Source organism: Plectropomus leopardus, chromosome 7, assembly GCF_026936395.1.
Source record: "Plectropomus leopardus strain MGB_pleo_1.0 chromosome 7, ASM2693639v1, whole genome shotgun sequence".
Taxonomy (NCBI): domain Eukaryota; kingdom Metazoa; phylum Chordata; class Actinopteri; order Perciformes; family Serranidae; genus Plectropomus; species Plectropomus leopardus.
This window is the reverse complement of record NC_142182.1, coordinates 12,616,056-12,640,452: the sequence shown is the minus strand read 5'-3', so window position 1 is coordinate 12,640,452 and position 24,397 is coordinate 12,616,056. Positions and strand designations below refer to the sequence as shown.

At 39.3% G+C, this 24,397-nt stretch overlaps 1 protein-coding gene across 1 annotated transcript in view; it reads left to right on the top strand.

Moving 5' to 3' along the window:
- znf469 (zinc finger protein 469) overlaps positions 1-24,397 on the top strand; it is a 225,122-nt gene that overhangs the window by 9,785 nt on the left and 190,940 nt on the right. Inside the window, 1 exon segment of the mRNA XM_042496092.2 lies at positions 11,003-11,061. The gene's annotated coding sequence lies outside the window, so the exon portion shown is untranslated.

Genomic DNA, 24,397 nt, shown 5'->3' with positions numbered 1-24,397 from the left:
TAAATATTTATATAGCATTCTTCACTATTGCATGAGAAACGGTTTTTAGGATGGGACTAATTGATGTGTTTGGCTAACGTAAACCAAACTAAAGAGCAAGAGCGAGCCTCCTTCTTGTGGAAGAGGTTAATGAACGATCAGCTGTTTGATACAGTGTATAATGGTGCAGAAATAAGTCCTAAAACACGGAAATTAGTTAGCATTTTGCCACTTCAGGTTCCCTGGTCCTGAACTCAAGTTTGTTTTTTGAATGTTTTCTTTTATTATTAAATGTAAGTTAAAGTCTGTGTTCAACACCAGCTTAAGCGACTTTCACGTTTAATTCTAAGTCATAAAATACATCAGTAAATACCCCCACCTGAATCTGCTTTTTACGCGTCTTAACAAAGGCGGTTGCTAACCAGTGGCAAAATGAGACTTCAGAATGTTGTCATGCCGAAATGTGCCCAACATGGCTTTACAGCCACGTTGTGGTTGCGACGATAGTTACGCAATTGCAGTATAGTTTGTTTATAGCCTAACATTAGCTTTTTACTTCTGGTGATTGCAGTTATGCCTCAGAAATCACAAAGGTGGCTTTTTTTGGTTAGGATTATCTTGCTGACCAAAATGTGTAAGTATCTTAAACTTTTGTTGGGCACAGAGCTTATTATCTCCAGTAAACCAAAAGCCAATGGAAAAACACCATAGACTTTCTGACAAGGGAACCAGGGGATGCTAACTTGCACTTCGGCATACAGAAAAACACATCATCCCTGCAGCACTCTAATGCTTTGTTCATCTTGGATAACCTTTTAAAACTGTACATAAATCAATAACTGATGACGTGGGCGGATGGGCCTTTCTGCCGTGTTATTCCTCAATCTTGTGCAGATGCGCACAGATGACATCATGTTATGTCAAGGTATTTCCACTGAAGCTACATTCAAATCAAAAGGTAAACAGATTGCTCAAAGCTGTTATGTTTTCACAGCTGTACGTGGTGTCAAGGTGATCGAGAGGGAGTATGGCATACTGTATGCAGATGGGAACAAAGCCTAAAGTTAAGATCTGACCCAGGTTAGAGTCATACGGTGCAGATGCAAAGGAAAAGTGTATGTATACCTAAGAAACTTTATTATAGGAAAAATCCAAAATATATATTTGAAGAAACAACAGACCAGTTTTGCCCTCAAGGTGTTTCTCAAGGCAATCAAACACATGTGAGGCAATATAGGAACTGTGGTTGTAGATGACTTGATGGTCCCTTGCGGTGAAAACCAAAGATATGCACAGAACATGTAAAATGTAAAACCACACACAGACTTTTCTTGACCATTAGATAAAAAAAATCACATTAAAGATATTAAACATATTGTATAACTGACAGATATTCTCAGGAATGTTCCCCATTGCCTTCTGCTCCAGGTGCCCTCGCTGCTCTGGTGTAGATTTAAAGTTAGCGACAATCTCGTGGAGGTACCTTCCAACCAAAGATTGTAAAGTTTACCTAATAAGGCTTAAAATAAACTTTAAATGCACATTTTGTAGTTAATAAAGTTCAGCAGAAAGAATTAAAATAAAGATATAAAGAATTTGAATGTTTTTTTTTTTGTTTTTTTTTTTAAATCTCTTTATTGAGTTTTCAAAATATACAACTGTACAAAATAATATACAAAATCAGCATATGTAAAAAGAAAGAAAACCACCCTCCTCTTTCTCAACCCATAATTTTCCATCTCATCTCCCAATCCCCCAATCCCCCCACCCAATGATCCCACCCTGGTACGCTACTACTGTCAAAAATAAAATAAAAAAGTGGTAGCAATGCTTACAAACAAAATTACACAAGCAAGCAATGCACAAACAAATAAGTAAATTAAATACAAAAAAACTAAGAAGTTATATAAAAATATGTTGAAAAAAAACCTCGGGCAGTTTTTATCTATGGAAAAGATGAAATACTGATATGAACAGAGACATTTAAAATCTGAAGTCCTCAGTTGGCATTGTTGCCTTAGATTAGTGTACTCTGCTCTCCCAACTGTAACCTACTTTTGTTCAGTGATACCCCGGTGGTGATTTTGTCCCCTTGAGATTATTGTAAGTCCAGGCCCTATTTTTTTGTTTATCCAATGTCTAGTCTTGTCATGTTTTTAATAATTATGACACACTAAGTAAATGTTGTATTTATAAAGCAACACCCGTCTTATCTCAATGTCGTCTGCACTACTGATGGACCATTTTAGGCCAATGTGCAACATTAAGTCTCAGTAGACAGGGATACAATAACTTCACAGTATGTGCTGTATTTCTGATTAACCCATTGTCTCCCTGTTACTATGTTACCCTTTTATCTTTTACTCATCACTTATGCATATTAAAGTTAACAAGTGATAGGAAGAGATCAAATATCACAATATTTTTGACCAAATGTTGATATTGTGACAATATTGCAGGGTTGAAGTTCACACAATGAGATTTTCATGAATAATGAGGATATAAAAATTACCACACTTTACCTTAATGCAGCTTTTAAAACCATTTACTGACAATACTTAGAAGATCACTAAATACAAAATCTAAGACAATATCTGGTCTCATATTGCAATATATTACCCAGCCTTAGTGGGGAATTTTGAATGAAAAAATGTAAAAAAGTAGATAAGACGTGCTGAAGGAAAGTGGATATGGAATGTTTCTTTACTGATCATTTTTCAAATCTACATGATTATATAGCACTAGCAAAGTATTTTAGGAGGAAAATTGCTTTAAACGGTGTGTAGGCTCGGGTTCTTGGCCAGAGGGATGATTTTTCATGCTGATAATCAAAATTGATTATCTGAAGTATGACCACATATGTGTGTTCTGATGCACATCCATATCTGTTTCTAACATTGCGGGCTCATGGAGCGCTGATTTTCAATTAGATTTTATGGTTTATTATTCCAAGTAGAGACATGTTTTGGAAGTACATGCAAAATACTGACATTTTGAGTTATTTCTTTACATCATAATTATTATTATTACATCAACTGACATTGATATCAGGTTGGTCATAGTTGAAATATCTTTGGGCTTTAAGACATCTACTGTTGGTCTGTGTTCCAGTTACATTTGATCTGATTTCAATCTGCATGTCGAATGCAAATCCATCTGAATCCCTTATTAATCACATATCAGTAATAATAGTTAGAATAGTTCAAATATTTTGAGAAATACACTTTTATGTCAAGAGATAGATTAAAAGAGCGATATTGCCCCTGCATCTGTCCCGTATATATGAGGCCACAACTAGTGGCTGGATAGCTTATAAAGGGCGGAAACAGGGGGACACAATTGGCCTGGCTCTGTCCAACGATAACAAAATCCACCTACCTAAGCTCAGTTATAAGCACAGTCTTGTGGCTATTAAATGTATTAAAAAAATCAGGTGTAAAATCATGAAATTATAGGGTTTGACAGAGGTTTGGGACCTGTGGACTATTTCTCACCTGGCAACCTCACAGTGATGTCAAAACTCTGAGAAGTCTCTGCCCTTCGCCAAGAACCAGTTTGGCGCATTAATTTTCCTAAAACCACCACCTGTCATTTTTCGTAGAGATGGATATAGTTACCTTTGAACCATAGACTGTAAAAGTAATGGACATAGCTACTATGATGTCAACCATTGGTTTTTGGACTTCCATTTCAAAGATTTGAGTTCAGCATTTCAGTCAATGTCATTGACGTTTTTTTTTTATTTTGGCGTTGTGGAGGAGTGAGGGGCGGATCTGACTTAGAAGCTGAGGACGCTATTGGCAGACAGACAGCATGTCACTCAAAGCAGCTCACACTTAATAATGCATGTAAGCCTTAGTAACAGGTTATTTGAAGAAAACTTCAGCCGTGTACCTTTCTCACAAAGGGAGGATATAAGCTATGGAGACCAAAAACAGTTTTTGTACCATGCTCTGAACATGTTTATTTCTGCTGTAAAGTTTGGCATTTTAAAATTTAACTTTGGGGATTTTCTTGCTTCTGCAGACAGCTTCAGTTGGTCATTCAAAGAATTGCATTGGCTTTGTTTTTCAGCCCTGAAGGCTGCTGCTAGCTTTGGACAGAGACAGACTAACTGTTTCCCACTTTTTCTAGTCTTTATGCCGGGCTAAACTAACCACATTAGAGTGTCCTATTTGTAAGAGTATTGATCCTCTTATTTAACTCTTGACAAGTAAGCGAAGCAGCACAGTGCCCATATTGTAACTTTTGTTTAACTTTTACCAATTCTAAGCGATAAAAGTTTTCTGTAACTAGCATTTAGTTTGAAGGCCAAAACAAAATAAAACATTCCAGTTTTTGCAGACAGATTACACATTTGCTACAGTAGTTTATGTGAACTGTTGGTGCAATGCTCTTCTGATAATAAAAAAGCACAAAGATGAATATTTATTAGACACGGCACTTACAAACTGGAACCAAATCAAAAATGGAACCAGCTATCACAACCTAACCCTGTGTGCCTCGGTATAATGATCTGTAATTTGAGCATTTGACTCGGCAGAACAAAACTCCTACTAAAGAGTCATTCTGAAGAGTAAACCAGACATGAGAGTGGGTTTGTTGGCCTTATTTACATATTGTGATTTAACTGGGAGCTGCTCAGGTATTTGGTTTTGTAGGAAAAAAAAAAAACATTATGAAAGCTCTGTATTTTCTGTATATGTTAGCAGAGTGGCATTGTTGTAGTATTGAGAGTTTCTGTGTGAACAGTAGTTTTGGCTAACATTCATAATGGAGGCACTCACATCTATGTGTTATGATAAGATATGTGATCCACGTTATTACTGACCAGGGCCTCCACTCTGAGACATGCACCCAGACCCATGAAGTCACTGCTTGTGTTGAGTGAATGTATTTTGATTAGACATTAGATCTCGGTCATTACTGATCCATCTCTGTATTAGTTTGATATATCATTTCATCTCTCTGTGCTGTGATTGCTTCCACATGTCAGGCCTCAGCCTCCACAGGCTCACACCGGGCTGAAGTATCTGTGTGTGTGTGTGTGTGTGTGTGTGTGTGTGTGTGTGTGTGTGTGTGTGTGTGTGTGTGTGTGTGTGTGTGTGGGGTGGGGTGAGGGTGAGGGGGGGGGTGGGTGGGGGGTGTTCAGGAGCCCCTATAATGGGCTTAGACAGTCATAGAGTCCCCCTGGATGCATCATTGGAGGGGACACAGAAGCCTCCTGATGAAGAGGTGGGTGGGTGGGATAATATGAGGGCTGTTAGAGGAGGACAGAGGGGTATGCAGAGCACATTTAAGGAAAGAAAGGGGATTTGGGCAGACACATCCTTGGGCTTACTTGTTGCTGATGAAAGAAATTTGGATCACGGGGATGCAAAGAGCAGATGCTTCTACCTTGATCACCACATGTATATGTAAACATCTGCTGCATACACACTAGAGGTATTGTAAGTATGCGTGTTTCTAGTTAACAGTGTATATATTTGTGCGTAGCTTCTGGGAAAAGTGGATTACTCAGCGATTAGGGTGTGTTTGATGGCATGATGTTGTTCCAATGAATTCAGCCTTCACCTGATAGTTCTTACAGACAGGATATGTTTCATATATCCATAATAAGCACAGGGGAGCCCCGGTTGTCAGTTTTACCCCAGGTGGAGTGTACATCTGCCCAAATGATCTGTGTCGAGAAAAGCACGGGAGAAATGGGGAAAACAGCTGCGGAGGTTTGTGAACACACAAAAACAGTCCAGGCGCCATTTTCCACTGAAAACGGCTTGCTGTATGATCAAATGACAGACAAATTGTTTGGCAATTTGCTCTGCTTGTCTCTGGTTAGCTGTCCTGGTGGTGGTGGGGAGCCAGAGGCGTCAGTGGTCAAGGAGACCCCAAACTTTGGAGGAGAAGGAGAACAACAGGCCTACAAGAGAGATCAGTTTGAATCGCCATATTTTGATTTGTGGTGTCCTTTCTTTAAATAGGGGAGTACTGTTTTTCCCAAAAAATTGCTGGGTGTTTTGAGTCAGCTCCTTTAGCCAGTTGGACATTTTCTTCCTTTTGTTTATCATTTATTCATGATTCTACATGGGTTGATGCTAAGTGTCAGAGGGGTGCAAAGAACCATAGCATACCCAAGCCATAATCCACAATCAGCGCTTTTCATTGTTATAATCATTCTTTCTCTTATAATTCAGAACATTTGTTGGCACGGCTATTTGTTTTGCCTGTTACTATTTTGTTGGGTTACATAGTTAACCCTGGGAATATCACATATATTTTTGATTGCAGTCCTGACAAAATTGCTCAGAAAACTTTCCGCTCGGTGAGCAGCTCACTTCTCAGATAACAATGCTCAGCAATTACCCAGCCAGCCGAGGCAAGCGTGTGAACACTGTCGCCCAAACTGACTGAAGGAGGCTAAGATATTTGGTTTCTTGGGTGTGAAAAAAAAACAACTTTGAAGGCTATATCTCCCTGCTTCCACAGTTTATGGTAATCGGAGAATAATGTTCACAATGATTTGATAAGAACCAAGTGTTACGCAGGTTTTGGCAGTGGTTCTTTGGCTTTACAGTCACTATTTTGCACTGGCACGGTGCCCGAGAGCAGATGAGCATCCTCTTGTGATTGCACTGAACCCAATCTATTCTGTCTGCTTCAGAGATACATCCCTATGTTTGTTCAGGGAAAGTCACATTGTGCAGTACATGGACCCTGAAAAAGGGGGCCTGTGGGCCTTTGAAAATTACAACTTTCCAATACTACACACTGCGCTCAGCCAATCCACCTTGATTCAAACCATGTGCATGAAACAAGATAATGCCTTTTCAGAGCACAGACTATAAAGAATAGTGTTTGTAATGTGGCATGTGCAGTTGTCTTGTCATTATGAATTTAGATTCAATCAGTGTGGCCAGAGGCTTTAACTGGAAAGCTCTCATTTTGCGGAGGGGGACCCATTTGCCACTATGAATATTTAGACGGCAAGACCACAATGGTTGTAAATAAACAGCGTCTGTTTGTTTCAGTGCACAAACATGTTGAAGACAATTACATAAAGATCATACATGACTGTGTGTGTGTGTATGAAACTGGTTACAATTAAAGAAGTAATTAAAGAATTATTTCAGGGTTGGAAAGATGGCATTTTCATCAAACTAGGCTGTCAATGCATTGTAGAGATGCAAATACTTGGAATTGGTGCTATATGAGTAGATAAAATACAGGAAAAGGGTTGTAGCATTTGCTTTTGTTCGAGAGGTAGAAAACCTACAACTACCAGGATGCATTGCCCCGCACTTGACCAATAAATGCTCTTGCTGGTCGATGACGTAATGTGAGCTTGATCATTTTACACAGGAAACAGTAAGGCAGCCAGCTGGTATGACAGAATCTCAAATTTCAGTTAAACACTGCGTTAAAATATGTTCCCAAAAACATTTAAGGTTGGAAATAGGCAGTGCAGTAACAGAATTAGGGCTGTACCCGACGAAAATAATGCCAGTATGACATACAGGAAACAGTATGACAACCACTTCCTGTTCACAAATCCTCATATTATAGCCAAACCGTGCACTAAAATATGTTTCACGGAGAAAGAGTCAAAACAGTAACAGAATCTTGGTCTACATTTGATCAGAACTGCCTAGTTTTACCGTTTGATCTATTTGGTCTGAGTTTCAGAGAGAGAGAGAGCGGTGGCTGTCTCTCCATCAGCTTTTATACTCTCTACTCTATACCCGTGAAGGCAGACATACAAAAATGTGGAAATACAATTTGTAGTTCAAACAGCAGCTCAAGAGCCAATGGAAATTTGAGCTGAGAGATAAGCAGGGAGATCTGATGAGCTGGAGGGAACTTTATCACAGTTCATTTACACATACAACCCACATTGTTATGATACAAAGCTGGTTAAATAATCGGTAAAGTATCCCTGTAATCACTCACCTGTGACACTTTCCTTCATATTCTGCTTTCAGTAAACGAGTCTGAAAGCTCAGTAATTGGTGAAAATCTGTAAAAACCACCTTTATGTTTGCTTTTCTTTCTTGTGTTCTCGTTTTCACCTGCTAGTGATCTAGTTTATATGACTCACGTGTCTCTGAGGGTAATCAGTTCTGGCCTTTGTCACAGAGAGGCATGTCTTACACTTGTTTACCAGAATTTACGCACCCCCTGTCCTCTTTCAGTCCTAGATGCACGCTGTGGCTTTTCCTGTGTACATATTGCATAGCTTGTATAAGTGTCTCAACTACTGTTGTGTAATTGCCCACAATGTCTTCCATATGTGGTTGTTGTGTTCTACCATCGTAGCTTTATCCCCAGGATTGTCAAAGAGCTTAAGAAGCTGAGATGTCCTAGATTCCCCTCGTGAACATGAGCATCCTGTTGACCGTGTCCTCATTTGTCTGTGCAGAAATTTCAAAATTCATCCACACTGAAGTTCCCCCTCCTTGAACACTAATCACCATATATCAGAAAAGTGCAAGCAGATGATATTCTTTAGGATGAAGTGATATGTTTACATCTCTCAGTTGGTGGTATGGTGCTGTACAGACAGACTGGCACTAGCCTTGGCTTTTTTTTTTTTTTTTTACCATAAACCTAATTTGCATATATAAATGCACACCTTAAATTATTACACTATAAATGGTTAATGCGGACTCGTGACACTGGTGGAATTCAGTTGATACAACAAAAACATACCAGATGTATGCACAAAATGTACAGACAGAGGAACATTGTTTCATTGTGTTTGGCAGTATAGAAAGACAAAAACATTCTGGGAAGAGGTGAAAGTTGAGAAGTGAGAAGATTATTTTAAGAATCCCACTAGACCCAACACTTTTTTGGGGGGTCTTGTCTCAAGTGAAACATAACTATAGTAAAAATGAATGAGCATTTGTAGTACTTGGCTTGCTTTATGCAAAATAATGTATTGCACTTTTATGGAAAAACATAAACAGAACAAGCACGAATCAGTGACGAAGATTGATGATATAAAGCCTTCCACTTCTTGTATTTAGACAACTATATGTTATGTTATGTGTTATATGCTTGCAAAAGGCTATATCTTATGGCATGGGTATAATATTGGAGGGGGGACAAGATACAGCTCTTACTCTTGTTGCATGTTGAGCTGCTTTTAAATCAATGAAGTCCCCCCTAAAAACAGACTACACTAATTACAATTCCACCAGACACATCACTGTGCCAAGCTACTAAGATTCAGATGTACCATTGAAAATCCATGTGAAAGTTTAATTGTTGTTTTCAAGTTTTGATTTCATTTTCTCAAAACCAGAGATAAATCACATATTGTCACTATCCAGCTGGGCTGAGTTCTGTTGGAAGTAAACTGGGGTGCCTCGCTGTTCTCTAATATGATTCATTGTCAGCGTTTCCACTAATATATCACTCTTTGCTGGAGGCTAGAAAGATACTTTCATGTTCCTCAAACCAAAGCTGATTCAAAAGGCCTTGCAAGCTCTCACAAGCAGCCTATCCTTTCCTCACCAGTCTCCAAATCTCTATTTAGTAAAGCTGACTTTTACCAAATATTTTGTTGTTTTTGGTGAGCTGTAAAACAACGGCATCTGTTATCATCTTGCTTTTTATTGCTCTACTGGATATGCTATTGTGCTGAAGTAAATCCGTGAATAAATGAAAACAGTGATTGGAGCCCTTCTTAAGGACACAGTTCCCTCCCTCAATTGATAAAGCGGGCACAAAATCAGAGCAAACAGTGGAAGCTATTGGTTCCTGCTGCCGTGTTTTTATTGGCACCCCCTCACTATGCAGAGCTCCTGAGTATGATTGACACAACTTGGTTGGTATCAAACATGCATCATTTCAAAACATTCCAATTTTTTGCTTTTATATTTCTGTTGGACATGGAAATCATATTTACTTCATCAGCTGTTGCATTGCATCTTGCATGTCCACACAGTTGGACATTTTTTGTCTTAACAGTGATCCCAGAGTCCAGCATGCTGTTTTTTACTGCTGCAGTGAATGGGCAGGGCCGCTTTGCTGTCATTTTCCTGATTGATTTGTATTGTGTTGCATTGTTTATCTTGCCAGAGATATTCAGGGTTTTCTTTCAACTAATAAAGTGTGTCCAAGAGGCACATAGACTGATGCAATACCACTTCACGGTAAGCTTTCTCATGGAGTAGGAAACAACATTGGGATTAAGAGAGATGCGTTGTTGGGATCTCCTAAGCAATTATTTAGTAGTAAGTAATGCACCCTCCAGTTGTTTGTATTAGTCTTTAATCCAGATGTTTGTGTGTAGCCTTGTATAAAGCCCTCTCTAATTTCATCAGCCCATTAAATGGCTATTATCAGTTATTTTTTACGACCATTTAAGATGCTTCAGATGGGGTAAACTGTGCAGTTTATAAGGCCATAAGGTGCATATCCAAGGATGTGAAGTTTTCTTAGGTTTCACTTTCAGTTTTGTTTAGTATAGTTGCAAAACTATGTAGTTAGGTTGAATAAAAAAAGATCCTGGTTTTGATTAAAATAAGTACTTTGTATTATGTAGTGTGACGTAATGTAACATACTTACATACTTCAGTTAAAATCAATCAGCATTGACATTTGGTCTACGCAGGACATGAACAGCCATCTCCTGGGTCAAAGTCCTGTGTTTATTTGACCCATGTAACTTTTGCAGCCTCCTTCCTGCACAGATTTTGTCCATCTTTGTATGTTACCTGACTTCCCCCTTTGCTCCTGTCATAATTACTATGGCCACAACAGGTTGCTGCCTGACAATTAATGTAAATGTAGAAGGTAGAGTAGTGCCATTCAACCTCAAATCTATGCTCTGAATGACTACTGATATGGGCCAGTTAATGAACTGACAAAATTTGAAGCAGGTGTGCTCCTCTGCCCAGCTGCACCACTGTCTTTTTTTCCTATCAAACTCATTGAGTGCTTCAATAAACCAATGGTGTATAATTCCTTTCTCCTGGATGAGTAACAATTACTTTTTTTCTACTCTTGTCCCTAATAGGAGACTGTGACCACGCAGAGGCTGCAGACAGAGATACAACTCTAACAGAAACTCAAACAGTAAGTGCAGAGTTATTTAAGCATGTATTAATGGCCAGTTAGTATTTTATATTGCGTGTATACCTTTGTATGTGTCCTTAGTTTTTTATACGATAAATGAGCACTTACCCTGCATGCACACTTCACCAGTATACGGACAGAAACAAGTCTCAATACAAGTGAAAAATGTGTCATGATGCAGAAATCAAAAGATTTGGAAATGTACAGTATAAGTATTAGGTATTTTAATGATTTTAGAATTCTCCACTATGGCATCCAAATTTACTGAGTGTCAAACACTTTTTCTATTAAAAACAATTCATAGAGATGTCAAGTATTACACATTTGTTTCCGTAAGTTTGAGTCATGCTGAGACGCTGAGTCATCACATCCAGACAGGTTTGGCTGTGGCTGTGGATTTTGAAAAAAAAGAAAAAAAATGCTTATTTTGATTGTTTGGTTTATTAACTGAGAAGAATGTCTGCAAAGGTGAGTCTACAACACTGTGTTAGAAGAAGAAATTGAGGAAACAGAAAAATCCATGATCTTCATTTCCAACTTGGCCAAGTACCAGGGGAGGGAGATCTTTATCTTTCCTGTGGTGCAGTGTGATAGTAAGACTTTTCGAGAAACTGAGAAACAGTCTACAACTCCAGTTACCACATAATGTTGAAGGATCACTCAAAATATATGTTTTGAGTATCAAATCCCCCCCTGTGTGTATGAAAAGAGGATGGCAGCTGTATTCATCTTGGATTCACTGCAGTTAAAGTTAATTCCAATGGTGACCCAGAGACACGCCAAAAATCATATTAAAATGTCCATCGAAACTTCTTAAATTGCATTGATCCCAATGATCCACCTCTCCACTGTTCATCCTGATGTTCAGACAATCTTAATTTGACCATAAATCGCTAAATGCTACTTTACAGTAAAGCTTCAGATTTATGAGGAGGCAAAAGCGTGTCAGGGAAGTAGTAGCGTGTTTGGAACATAGTGAATATATGACTCAAGGGTGGAGGAGTGGATTATGCTGCATGAAGTATGACACTTAATTTTTTTCCCCTGACACTACTCAGAAACCTCGTGCAGTTGTCTGCCACTGATAGTAAACAATGTTATGCTAACCATGTCGATACATATTCTGTGATGCCTGCTTTGGTTTTGACCTACAGTTTAGGGATTGTATCTCAGTGAACATCCTTAGCTTGTGTTACATTTCCCCATGTGAATATGTAAATGATGATGTGTGTCAACCTGTGCAATGTTGCTCCTTGACTTTAATGATCAACATCTCCCCCATCTCGATTTGGGCTTGGTTTGCACCGATTTCTTAATTTTGATATGAATTAACAAATGATTAGTTTTCATATTTGGCAGTAAGTAATCAACTAGTTAACTCTCATAATATTCTTAAAAGGGGGTCCAGATTGTTCAAAATTTTTGCAAGGAGCCTTTAAGAGTGTATCTTATTTTCTCAAGTTTGAGGAAATGCATTGTGTCTCTAATCCATCTAGTACAGGGCAATCAGTGAGGTGAATGACCACAGCAGCTTTGCCCTCGCGGGGGCACGTTGCAGGTCTAAGTCCAAATAAGGCAGATAACAGGCTGGATGCATCGTAGAATAAGCACCAAAAACGTTGATCCAAACAGTGTTCAGTCAGGGGCAGGACCAGAATATGTGTGTATATAATCTGCTGGTTGGCCTTTACAGCGGGGGCATCAACATGATTTGCTCAGAGTGAAAAGAGAATATAAGAATTACTGGGGAGAAGCTGATGTGAGACTTCTTGGAAAGATGAATTTTGAGCCTGACGGGGAACATAACGTATGCATCTCACAGCACCGAGAAATCTCTCTGTCTCTCTCTCTTTCTCTCTCGCTCTCAGCTTTACGTAGCATGACCGATACATGGGAATACTATGAAAGCTCAACAGCTGTGAATCTCTTGCTCTTGAATGCTCATAATTCTGGTTACGGACAGAAAGCTTTTTCCATCTTTCATCTGCAGTTTGGCTCCCTGCATCTCACTTGCAAATTCATGTTGCTCACATTGTGCCACAGGGATTTTTGTGATGCTCTTGTTGGATTTTACCAGCAGGCAGCTTCACACACCGTCAGCACAGCCCCACATCTCTCCTGAGTGCTCTATACAGTGGAAACTGGTAAGCTGAGGAGCCGCTGGAGGAGAGCAGCCCCATGTACTCAATAGTGGTTGTCTGTGATATCAAGTGCAACCACTAGGGGGCAGCGGTATAGAGATGGTGATGTGAAATTGTTTAGATAAACAGAATGATGATGCTCACCTTACAGGTAATATTATATGTTTTTGGCTGGAGTGCAAGTTTTAAAAACAAATATGACACGTTGAGGCTGCGTTGTACTAATTGGCAAGAATTTGGAAGCAATCATCAATATGCTGTCATGGGTAACTGATCCCTCGTTGAACTTCACCTTTAAATCCGATTTTCTGATTAGCCCTCAAAGCGCTGTTTGTATGCTAGTCGATCTGAATCTCTAAATTGCTACCAGGTAGATGTGCCCCTCTTCTCCTGCTGAGAACAGATAGCCCGCAGATTGTGGGTAAATACATAATTGATAAAAATTAACGTGGAGGAAATCCACAGAATATGAGCACCAGGTTTCAGATCAGTTTCACAATCTACGGCCTTCAAGCCTCAAAGGTTGCTCTCACACAGTTTACGGAGCACAGTGTTACCTACAGTGCCCTGCTAAATATAGAGCATCTTCAATGCACACAATCAAAGTAACAAGCAAACAGTAAAACATACAGATAAAACTAAAAAAGACTACACATAAATAGTAAATTAAAAAAAAACTAATTCAACTGTTTAAAGCTACAAAGTTGCCATGGAAGTGTGCTAATTAATGTCACTTAACACACGTACAATTTTCTTAGAGTAGGAGATCAGAGCGTTCTTTAAATGACATCAGAGACAGAATGTTAAAAGGTAAATTATTTCAATAAAGTTAACTGAAGATTTCCCCTGAAGTTAATTTTGATGCATCTCCTTGAAGTCTTTTAGTCACTGCAGAAAAAAGAAAAAACAGTCAAAGGTCTCTTCAGTCGAATGTTTATCAGGCTAAATAAATGGCAGAGATTTTTATCATACAGCCAACAGCATGAAAAGACGTTTTGAGACAATACCCTAAAAATACTTTGCCTATTCCATTTTTTGGTTAATTTAACCTTACATTCAGGTCAAGTGAACATTGCAAATATATGCATTTCTTTGACATACCATCTAACAACACAAGTTTGTCCTCCTCCTGAAAATCAGAGAATAAGGAGGCAAGATTACACCTTTTCCTTGATGTTTTAATACTTAAACATACACCAAATGCCATAAATATATATATATTTTTAAATTTGATATAGCTGAACTAGAACTGCGATATCATGGTGAATTTACAGTATTCCACTTTTTTACATTATCCTTAGAAATGTTTGATTTGTTTCTTTTAACACTCATAAGTACAAAGCATATATACTAGTGAAAAATGTTATGCCATTTGGCTCAGAGCTCAAATATTAAAAGTTCGCATCTGCAACAAAGGCATGACTAAAGCAATGCAAGGATTACGTCCTTTATCCTATCTGTTATATTGGTGCATTGCTTTAGTGTGTTGAGGTTTTGTGGAAGCTGTGCACAGTGATAATGGTGTTAATGATAGCACTGGCAGACAGGAGGCAGAGCTGTGAATGCTGCAGTGTGGTCTTTAAAAGGGGCATTGTATTTTACAGGCGAGTTTCACCTCTCTTTCTCAATGGATCATTACCCCAATGTGTGCAGTGATTTATGAGCTGCGTTACCAGTGCTGGGAGCAGTTCCTGTCTGGGGGCTGACATCCACCCACTGATTGCCACTATTTGTCTACGTGCATGTGTGTTTGTGTGTGTTATGTGTGCGTGGGCTTGACAAAATGGGAGTGGGACTGGTGCAAAGGTTTGTTAAAGCCAATATGAGCATGTCTCTTTCGGTCTGTCTGAGGATGGCTGTGCATGTCTGAGACCTGTGTCCTCGCAGGTCTTGAGTTCCCTGCTGGTAACTGGATACAGTGATGTTTCACTCGGCTGGGTGCTGATGGATTGTGTCTTAAACGGAGCAATGTGAAGTCTGAAACCAAACAGCTTTGAGTGCATCACTGAAATGTCACCACACACTTAACCAAGCAACTAATGGCTCTAATTTTTGAGCTAAAATCTTAAAAAGAAAAGTAAACAAACACTGAACAAAGCCCTGCTAAAAGCAGCACCTTGGTGTTTTCTCAGATTTGTCTCACTAATGTGCTCAGCTTTGTGCTTTTTGTGTGGAGATTAGCTCCGTCCTGCTTATCTTGGGCGAGGTTGAACATGTTGTTTGGACAGGTCTGTGTTGTTGTACTGTAGCCATGATGACTCTCCGCCAGCTCACATCATCCACTGACAGACTACTGTGCAAAGTATTTGTGACTGATTCGTATCTCTCCATGTGCATGTGTGTGCATATGTTTCTAGACATACCATCAAATATATATAGTGTTTGTGGCAATGTATGTCATCTCTCGATTCATCTCTATGAACAGATTTTGATATTGGCAGTGTTGTGGTTATTGTTTGTAGTTTATTTGTGGTCCGAGTAGTATTGACCGATCACGTTTGAGTGGTAGGTAAACATTATGTAGAGAAAATGTAGAGACTGAACCCAGTGGCTGAAATGAAATCTGGGAATCCATCAGCTATGTCAGACACCAACTTAGCTTTATACTTGCTTTTTAAAAAAATGTCTGCATTTATATGCAGATATCTATAGAGATTTGCTGGAATGACTGGCACACAGCAGAGAAAGTCTTTCCGGATACATGGATGAACAGATATGCAAAAGGCCCCACATAAATAAATAAATAGGAGCAAGATACAGACTTTGTAGAGGTTTTTCCTTTTTGTGTTGTTATTGTTTAGTGTCTCTTTGTAGTGAATTTGTGTCTCTATGTGAGTTGTTTTATGCCTCTTTGAGGTAGTTGTGTCTTTTTTGGTCATTTTGTGTCTCTTTTTAGTTGTTTTGTCTGTTTTTGTTGTTATTGTGAGTCTCTTTGCAGTTCCTTTGCACCTTTTTCTGGTTATGTTGCGTCTTTTTCTATCTCCTTGTGGGTGGTTGTTGTCTTTTTGAGTGAGTTGTATCCTTTGTTTCTTTGTTTGGTTGATTTTTTGGGGTTTTTTTTGCCACTTTTTGTAGTTATTTTGTGTGCCTCTAGTTATTTTGTGTCTCTTTGTAATTGTTTTGTGTCTCATTGTACTTGTTTTGTGTCTCTTTTAGGCAATTCGTTTTTTGAGGGGTCATTTTTGGTCTCGTTTTGATTGTGTCTCCTGTGTTTTTATAGTAATTTTGCACATCTTTGCAGTTCCCTTGCATCCCTTTGTTGTCACATTGTGTCTCTTTGTGGTTGTTTTGTCTGTTTTTGTAGTTATTTTGCATCTCTTTGCAGTTCCTTAATATCTTTTTCTGGTTATGTTGTGTGTCTTTGTGTTTGTTCTGTCAATTTTTGTAGCTATTTTGTGTTTCTTTGCAGTTTCTTTTCATCTCTTTGTGGTTATTCTGAGTCACATTTTACACTTGCGTTCCAGGCCCCGACACTTTGGGACCCTGAGTCTTTACTTGGTTGTTCAGTAATACATCCACGTCCAGATATCCGCTTGCTACAACAGATCTCCCAAAATATTGGCCATCCCCCAAAGGGGCTTATTATAGTCAGACCAATAGCCAATGAGTTTTGACATTGTCACAGGATAAGTTTGCCTGTTTAAGATGTTTTAAATGTATATATATTACATTGATTACATGAAAAAAAGACATTCCAGAGATACATTTTGTGTAAGAAAGAGTGGGTGAAGGCACTGCAGGCCATTTTGGGTCCTTGCAAGCAGCGATGCATGTGCTCTCATCAGACTTGCAGGTGTTTGGAGAGCTTCTATCAAAGTATTTTGGATAGTAACATTTCCATGCCTGCTGTCTCTTGTCTCTCTCTCTTCATTTGTGTGTGTGTGTGTGTGTGTGTGTGTGTGTGTGTGTGTGTGTGTAAATGGGGACCACCCAAAGCCTTTGAGGTCATAACAATAACAGGTCCACTTCCTTCCAGTGATATGGCAGTGATTCCAGTTGAAGGGCTGTAGATGGAATAGACACTATCAGTCCAGCAGCTACAGTGTTTAGTGGATTTGTCACAGCTGTGCAGACGGTAACCGTGCCTTTATCTGCATTTGTAGAATGCCAAATATACAGTCACATCTCTATATTTAGCATGAGCAGTCTGGTGTTCTTGAAAAGCACCCACATAGCTCAGCATGTTAATCCATCTTCCAACAGATGTTACAGCTTGATGTTGCAATTAGTCTTTTTTCCAAAGCCCATCTTGCAGAATGTGGTGTTTTGAAAAATCTTCTGTTAAAGACTGTTGCTCGACTTTTTTTGCCTCATAACTTCTGCGTAAACAAATTCCTCTGGTTAGACAGCATTTTTCATTTTTGTGATTCTTTATTCTTTCTGCTCCTGGTGAGCGAAAATACGCTGTGGTAATTAATATGATAATATGTGTGGTGGCATAATTTTTTCCAGGCATTACTGTGTGCCATGTTAAATTGAGGTCTGAGTGAGGTTTTAGCTGGAAACACTGAGGAGAAGCCTAGTACAGTGTGTCTCTGTCAGTGCTTGGCCAGTTAAAAGGGGGAAATAATATTTGTTTTTTGGAGAGGCGAGCGCTTCACCCGCAGCAAGAACTATTCTTATTTGCTCAGATAAATGTGTGAAAATTTAGCTCTTTTCACCTTAGTGCAATGTTTGCTGCTGTGGAGCAGGATTTATTGTTTCTGTTTACCTTCAGCTACAAGTTGAGAGAGGGTAGTTAAACATACATCACATAGGTGCAAGACTTTCTAAAAAATAGCATACATGAGGAAAAAAGTAACGCCTGCACACTAACTCCATGCCACAGGAGTTTAATAAAGACAAAGTTTCGATCCTACTTGGATCTTTGTCAGGTCAAAATGTTGGAAAAAGAAACCACACTGATATTTATACATAATGCACACCTATAGGCTGACAAGCTCTGTGGTGGCAGGTGTGGTTAAATATCTGAATCACTCAGGGTGTTAAAACGATTGACATTCAACAATTGAATGTAAATGAAGTAGGATAGGAAATGCATAGAAAAAAATACATAGAAAAAGTACATAGGGGAAGAAAGACAGTGACGTCAAGGCCTTATTACACAACATCAACATCAACATTTTACTCTGCGCTTTTCAGTGGCTCATTTATTTGTGTTTTTTTTAAAATTATATATATTTCTTGTCTGTCTGTCATGTCTCAATTTATAAAAACAATATATCAAAATACTTGATATTAAAACTCATCATTAGTCTGCATCATCTGCGTTCAAAATTTTATTGATTTATGTGTAAAGAGAACAGAAGTAATTTCCAGTACATACAAAAAATGACAAAAGGTCAAATTTGAACAAAGGAAAAAAGGTTGATTTCCAATAAAGGAATAAAAGTTTTCAGTTATACTTGTATAAACACACAGAATAGGAACCCTCACAATACAACCAGTATTATTTATTTAAGGGAAAATGTTTGATCTCATACTCTTGACTCATTCCTCTGGGTGTAAGAGTTTGGATAGTGAAAATAAATATTATATGTGCAGGATTTGCTTTTTTTCTCATATTTCAGCTCTAAGACAATTCAGCCTTCTCTCAGATTATCCATGAAGCTGCTTTACCCAGCATTCCATGGTATGGGAACCACAGAAACTATACTGTAGCTTCAGCTTGATGATTTATTGCACCGCACAGCCTCAGGAGTAAAGTGCGCTAATGTGTTTGATCAAAAGGGAATTCCTCCTCTGAGCTTCTTATGCTTTGAAACATTGTTTTCGGATTACTCGTCAAATTGGTTTCTCAACACCCCAACCCTTATAGGCTGTTTATGTGCAAGGAGCTGATTTACGGCGTAAATGACAGTGGAGCTCTCATCTGTGGTTAAACTGGGTGCAATATACTACTCAGATGCCCATGGCTGCCAGTCCCCCAGTCTGTCTAGACGGGGTAAACACCAGGCTTTATAGACCTGCCATCTGACAATCACTGATGATTGGGTTTGTGGGATATGAGAGGCCGGGTCAGTTAAAATGATTGACAGCTTGTGGCATTCTTTGTGTGTGTTTGGTGGTGGTGGTGGGGGTGCTGTGCACGATCTGGAGGAGTCATCCCTTTATGGCTGACGTAAAGTGCCGTCAGTAAGGAGAATGAAAGACCTCCACCTGCTCAAGCCGTTATGAAATGATCAACACAAATACTGCTCATAAATGTCAGGTGGATGGGGATACAGTGATATAGCAGGCATTTATCTCTGCTGTACTTCTGGGGTTATGAGAAGAACCCATTGCACAGCCAACAATAACATCCATAACACAACTGATGAATCACACTGGTCTGAAGGCAGATAACAAAGGCCCTGGGACCTTCCCAGGAAAGAGAATGTTGGTTTTGATTTGCTCCAAGATCCCCAGATCCCACGTCTCCCTCGCTGTGCTTGGTGGGGTTGTTGTGCGAGTTTGCTGCAAACTGGGGGTGGTGATGGTAATTATTCTTGTTGTTATTTATGTGTTTTGCTTTCGGAGTCGCTGTGAGCTCTGGCGGGGGCCGGTCCCCCTGGGGTGTCTGTTATCCAGTGCCAGTGCTGTGTTGGGGTTCACAGCACTGGCAGATGATAACAGGTATCCATGCTGTCATTCAGACATTCACACTCAAATGTTCACACATATGTTTAATCCACCCATACTGGTTTCCCTTAATGGTGTCTACTTTGCATTGTAGCTACACCCACATTTTAATTTTGCTCAGTTGCTAATAATTAACGTTGGAATGATGTTTGATCTTGATGTCTGGCCACATGGGATATTTAGTGTAAAACGAGCTTTGACTTTATTCTTTCACATATTTTGTCTCCTGTGAAACTTATTTAATGACTCTTGTGCCTTTTTTTCTGCTTTTGCATACAGAGAAACTGTAAATGTATATATGAGCCACAAAAATGATTCTGTGTAGACATCAGCTTTCTAAGAACAGTGTTATTTGCCCTGTCTGCATGATTAATGGCACTACTTGCACATCCGTCCTGAGAGAGAGGGTTTTAATGGCCGATGATTGGAATCTGTCTGCCTCCAATTAAAGCAAGATGCTGAAACACAAGATGATTCTTTGCAATATGTTGTTGGAATGCAAGTGAATGCAAGTCTTTTTTGTATCATCTGTGTGGGCCACTCCTTAGAGTGCTCCCTGCAGTATTTTTAAACTACAATGGGAGCAGCTTGAATGTGCAACAACTTAAAGGAACAGTGGGCGGGCTACCATTACAGATTTGTGCAAAAATCAAGTGACGTTTTGAAATGTCGATAAAACACAATTGTGAGATGACTTCATTGTTGTGTGACTTCTCCTCTGGCGATAAGATTCCAAGAAGCATGGCGATGGATGTTCAAAACATTAGCAGGTTTGTTTCTATTGCAGCCACCGCACTAGCCGTCATTATTTCCAATCAAAGGCGATGTAGGCGTATTATAAGAGTGATAGTGGTAAGGCAAGCCGGAGTGGCCACATATGAGGGATTTCTGGGAGATGATAGTTTGTGATTTCACAGAGGAATTGTGGATTTAAAACTTCCAGATGATCGACTTAACTTTTGAAGAGTTATGCGATGCAGTTACATGTCCTGTAGCGCCTGCTGCATCATTCCCAAAGGAGCCACAGTTCTAAGGACAAATGCATAGCCATAGCATCATGTGACTTCTAAAAGTGGGAAAAGTGTTTCCATTGCAGTTTTGCGAAATATGGCTTTTTCGCATCACAGCATAACATTTTTTTTGCAGTAAGTGGGAGTTTTTCAAAATTGGCGTGTTTCCATTAGGCATATTTTACATTTCCAATTTCAATTTGCGCAATTTAATGGTTAATGGAAACCCTCCTGTTGTGTAAGATTTAGGGAGAATTGGTGGGATCTAGCGGTGAGGGTTGCAGATAACGACCAGCTGAAACTTCTCTTGGTTAGAATTCCTTTCATTTTTAAGAATGAATACACTAATCAAACACATCCTGGTGGAAAGGAATATGCCAAGAGAATGCTTTGGTTAATCGGCACCGCCGTGCCGAGACTGTGCCATAGTGAGTCACTGTGTGAGCAATAGCTCTCAGATCAGTATCGGAGTTAAACCACATTGCCAAAGGCATCCAAACTGTTTTGCTCCTACATATGGCCTCATGATGAACTACACATCTTATGTCTCTCTAGTCTTGTTTTCAAGGGACTAAATCTTTGCCAGTCTGTGTGGAAAGACCTATCAGAGTTCAGATCGCTTTCAAATAGATCTCCCTTCCTATCTCCTTTCCCTGGTGGAGCTTTGTCTCACTCGCAGACTAATAGGAAGAGGAAGTGTGTGTATGTGTGCGTGGTAAAGAATGGGGGGACTTCTGCCGTACCCTCGAATAGCAGTCTTAAGTTAGCACATTGCGGCGTTGGCGATATTAGTGTGATTTTGTCTGCAGCCGAGGGTTAGCAGGTTCACTGCACATTGCTGCTCTGCCTACAGAAAGGCCTGTAGGGCTTTGCGTTGGCAGCCTTTACAGCTTTTCAATGTTGTTTGGCATGAACAGTCAAACCACAGGTTTGTCTCAGGTTGATGAAGATTAACCTGACAGTTGTATTCACAAGAACAGTGAGAGCAGAAGCAGGGATTGGAGGATTTACATACCTTGACATTCACATCTGTGTTAAACCAACTGCACCTTTGCATCTCTGCCAGTTTATTCTATTTATTCAGCATCAAATGGAATTTAGTTTTAAATCCAGTTGTTTGTTTTCTTTATTATATTGTCCTGCATCAGACAGAAAAGTCCTCCTGGCTATTGATATTCTGCACAATGCTGAGCAATATGTCTTCTGTCCACAAGGGGGTAGACATTCAGCACACATTTGGTGCTTTTTTCACTGTCAAAGCTTTGGAAGAGTTTCAGCAAGTGACCGGGGACACAGTGAATCCTGTCTGAATGTGTTTTAGCTGACTGTGTCTTCATGCTGTGTTTTGGTTTCACTCCTGCATAAACATAAAACTTCTCGAAACCCAGATGCACATTCATAGCCCTCACTACCCCAAACTACTCTTCAGCACAACACATTGTGACAGGGAGGAGTTGAAACTCAAGCGGACCCAGTCATTACCTGTAAGGACCTGGTTATTACCCCATCAGCGTCGAGTTATCATGGTCATTTCCTAAATAGCTCCACCTCTAACCCTTTAAGCTGTTGTTGGTCACTTTTACTCAAACAAAAACAACTTTTGTTATATTTGCTGAAACTGTCACTACAACACTTAATGAGTGAGGAAAAAACGTACTCTGCCTACTCTATTGAATTGTAGCATTTCTAATGGCATTATCAAGGAGTCTTGAACGCAGCTGTCAATCACGTTAATCACTGTTCATGAACTGCAGTCAAACTGTCAAACAAGGCAGCGCTGATCGAATATGAATCAGGATTCTGTTACTGCATTGCCTATTTGTGGCTTTAAATGTGTTCATGAAGCAAAGATTAGAACAGCAGTCCGATTATAATTTTTGTTATTGCCACATGGACGTTTCAGGCCGGGCGCTCTTCTTCAGTGTGTAGATTGTCAGTCTACATTAATATCTATTTTGAGGATTCAGCACCCAGTCTGAAAAAGTTTAATCATAAGTGAGTGCATTGTGTCGTATTTTATTTTTCAAATGTTGTCAGAAACATAGTTTAGAGCACTGTTCAGCTGTAGCATGAGAAAGTTTGTGCCGGCGGGTGGTGCCTGGTACATCTGTATCCAGCATGTTGGCCAGGTCACAAACATTCCCATTTTACAGCTAAACATGACATGAAATATGTTTCTGAAAACATTTGAGATGAGAAATAGATAATATTAACACAATCTTTATTCATATTTGATAAGCGTTGCCTAGTTTGAAAGTTTCACTTGAGGTCACGAACAGTGATAACATGAGGGACAGTTGTATTAAAAACCCCTCGGCTGTGATTGGCTGATTTTTGTGCACCGCAGGAGATTCTGGTGAATGCCATTAGAAGTAGCAGGAAGAGGAGGAGGGAGAATTTTTTTCCTCATATATGTCTTTCAGAATATAGTGACAGTTTCAACAAATATGACACAAAGTTATTTGCATAAAAGTTACCAGCTGCAGCTTTACGTAATTGACTTTTCAATATTTTTGGATATTAAATAAACATGAGTGTGACAAACATCTTTAAGGAGAGATTGGAAAATAAATGGCAGAGTGAGAAGGAGATCAATTAATAACAGCTTGCAGCTTCCCAAAGCCAAATGCACTTATGGTGCATGACAGCAGAAAGGGAAGTAAGGATTAAGATGGAATTTCACATTGTTACACATCTTGAGAGGACCAGCAGTTTTGACTCTTGAACCCCCCTTTTTTTTTTATTATTTCTTTACTTCATTAATTTTGCTCATGCGAGCATAATGTCTTTATCAGTCATGACCTTCATCAACATCAGAGGGGAGGTAAAAATTTCCACATTTTGTTCCTCTAACAACCTTGAATAGTGTTCATTTTCTGTCAGTTACGCCATTATGTAAACAAGCTGTAATTGGGAAATAATGGTAAATACCGATAATAGAAGTAAACATCTTTAGTAGATGAGTGAGTCTTAACAGCGGGAAATTTTCTGTGTAATTTCACAGCAAAATTAATGTCTGAATGTTGCCAGCATCCAATCAGTTTGTGTTTAGTGTCCTTAAACAAACACAAATGAAATGATTTAAATGACCCTCCATATACGCTGTTGCAAGTTTATTTCATATCATTGGGCTGATAGTGGATGTTAAAAACCTTTGGTTTCTTTCAACCACTTTATCTTACTGTTTTCACATTTCTATGATTTTCTTATAAGCTGTTTAAAATTTGGTTCACTTGCCGCAATATGTCTCATATCTGTCACATAAAGAGTTTAGTATGATCTGCTGTGGGTCAGGTCAAAACCGAATAGCCTCTGTGTGTGCCTCGTTTGGGTGCAGGGCGACACCTGGACTTTCTTATGTTCTCTGGATGTGTCTGTAGATTTATGAGGCCCTGCACTTCTCCCTCACTCCAACATATTCAGACGCACTGCGCAGCTTGTCTCTCTTTCTCTCTTCCAATGGTTTTCCATCCACCAAGATCCCACCACAACACCACAGTCGTATCTCTGCATTGTGTCTGATCCCAAAACATTTTCCCTAAAGATTTTTGTCCTATTGTCTCT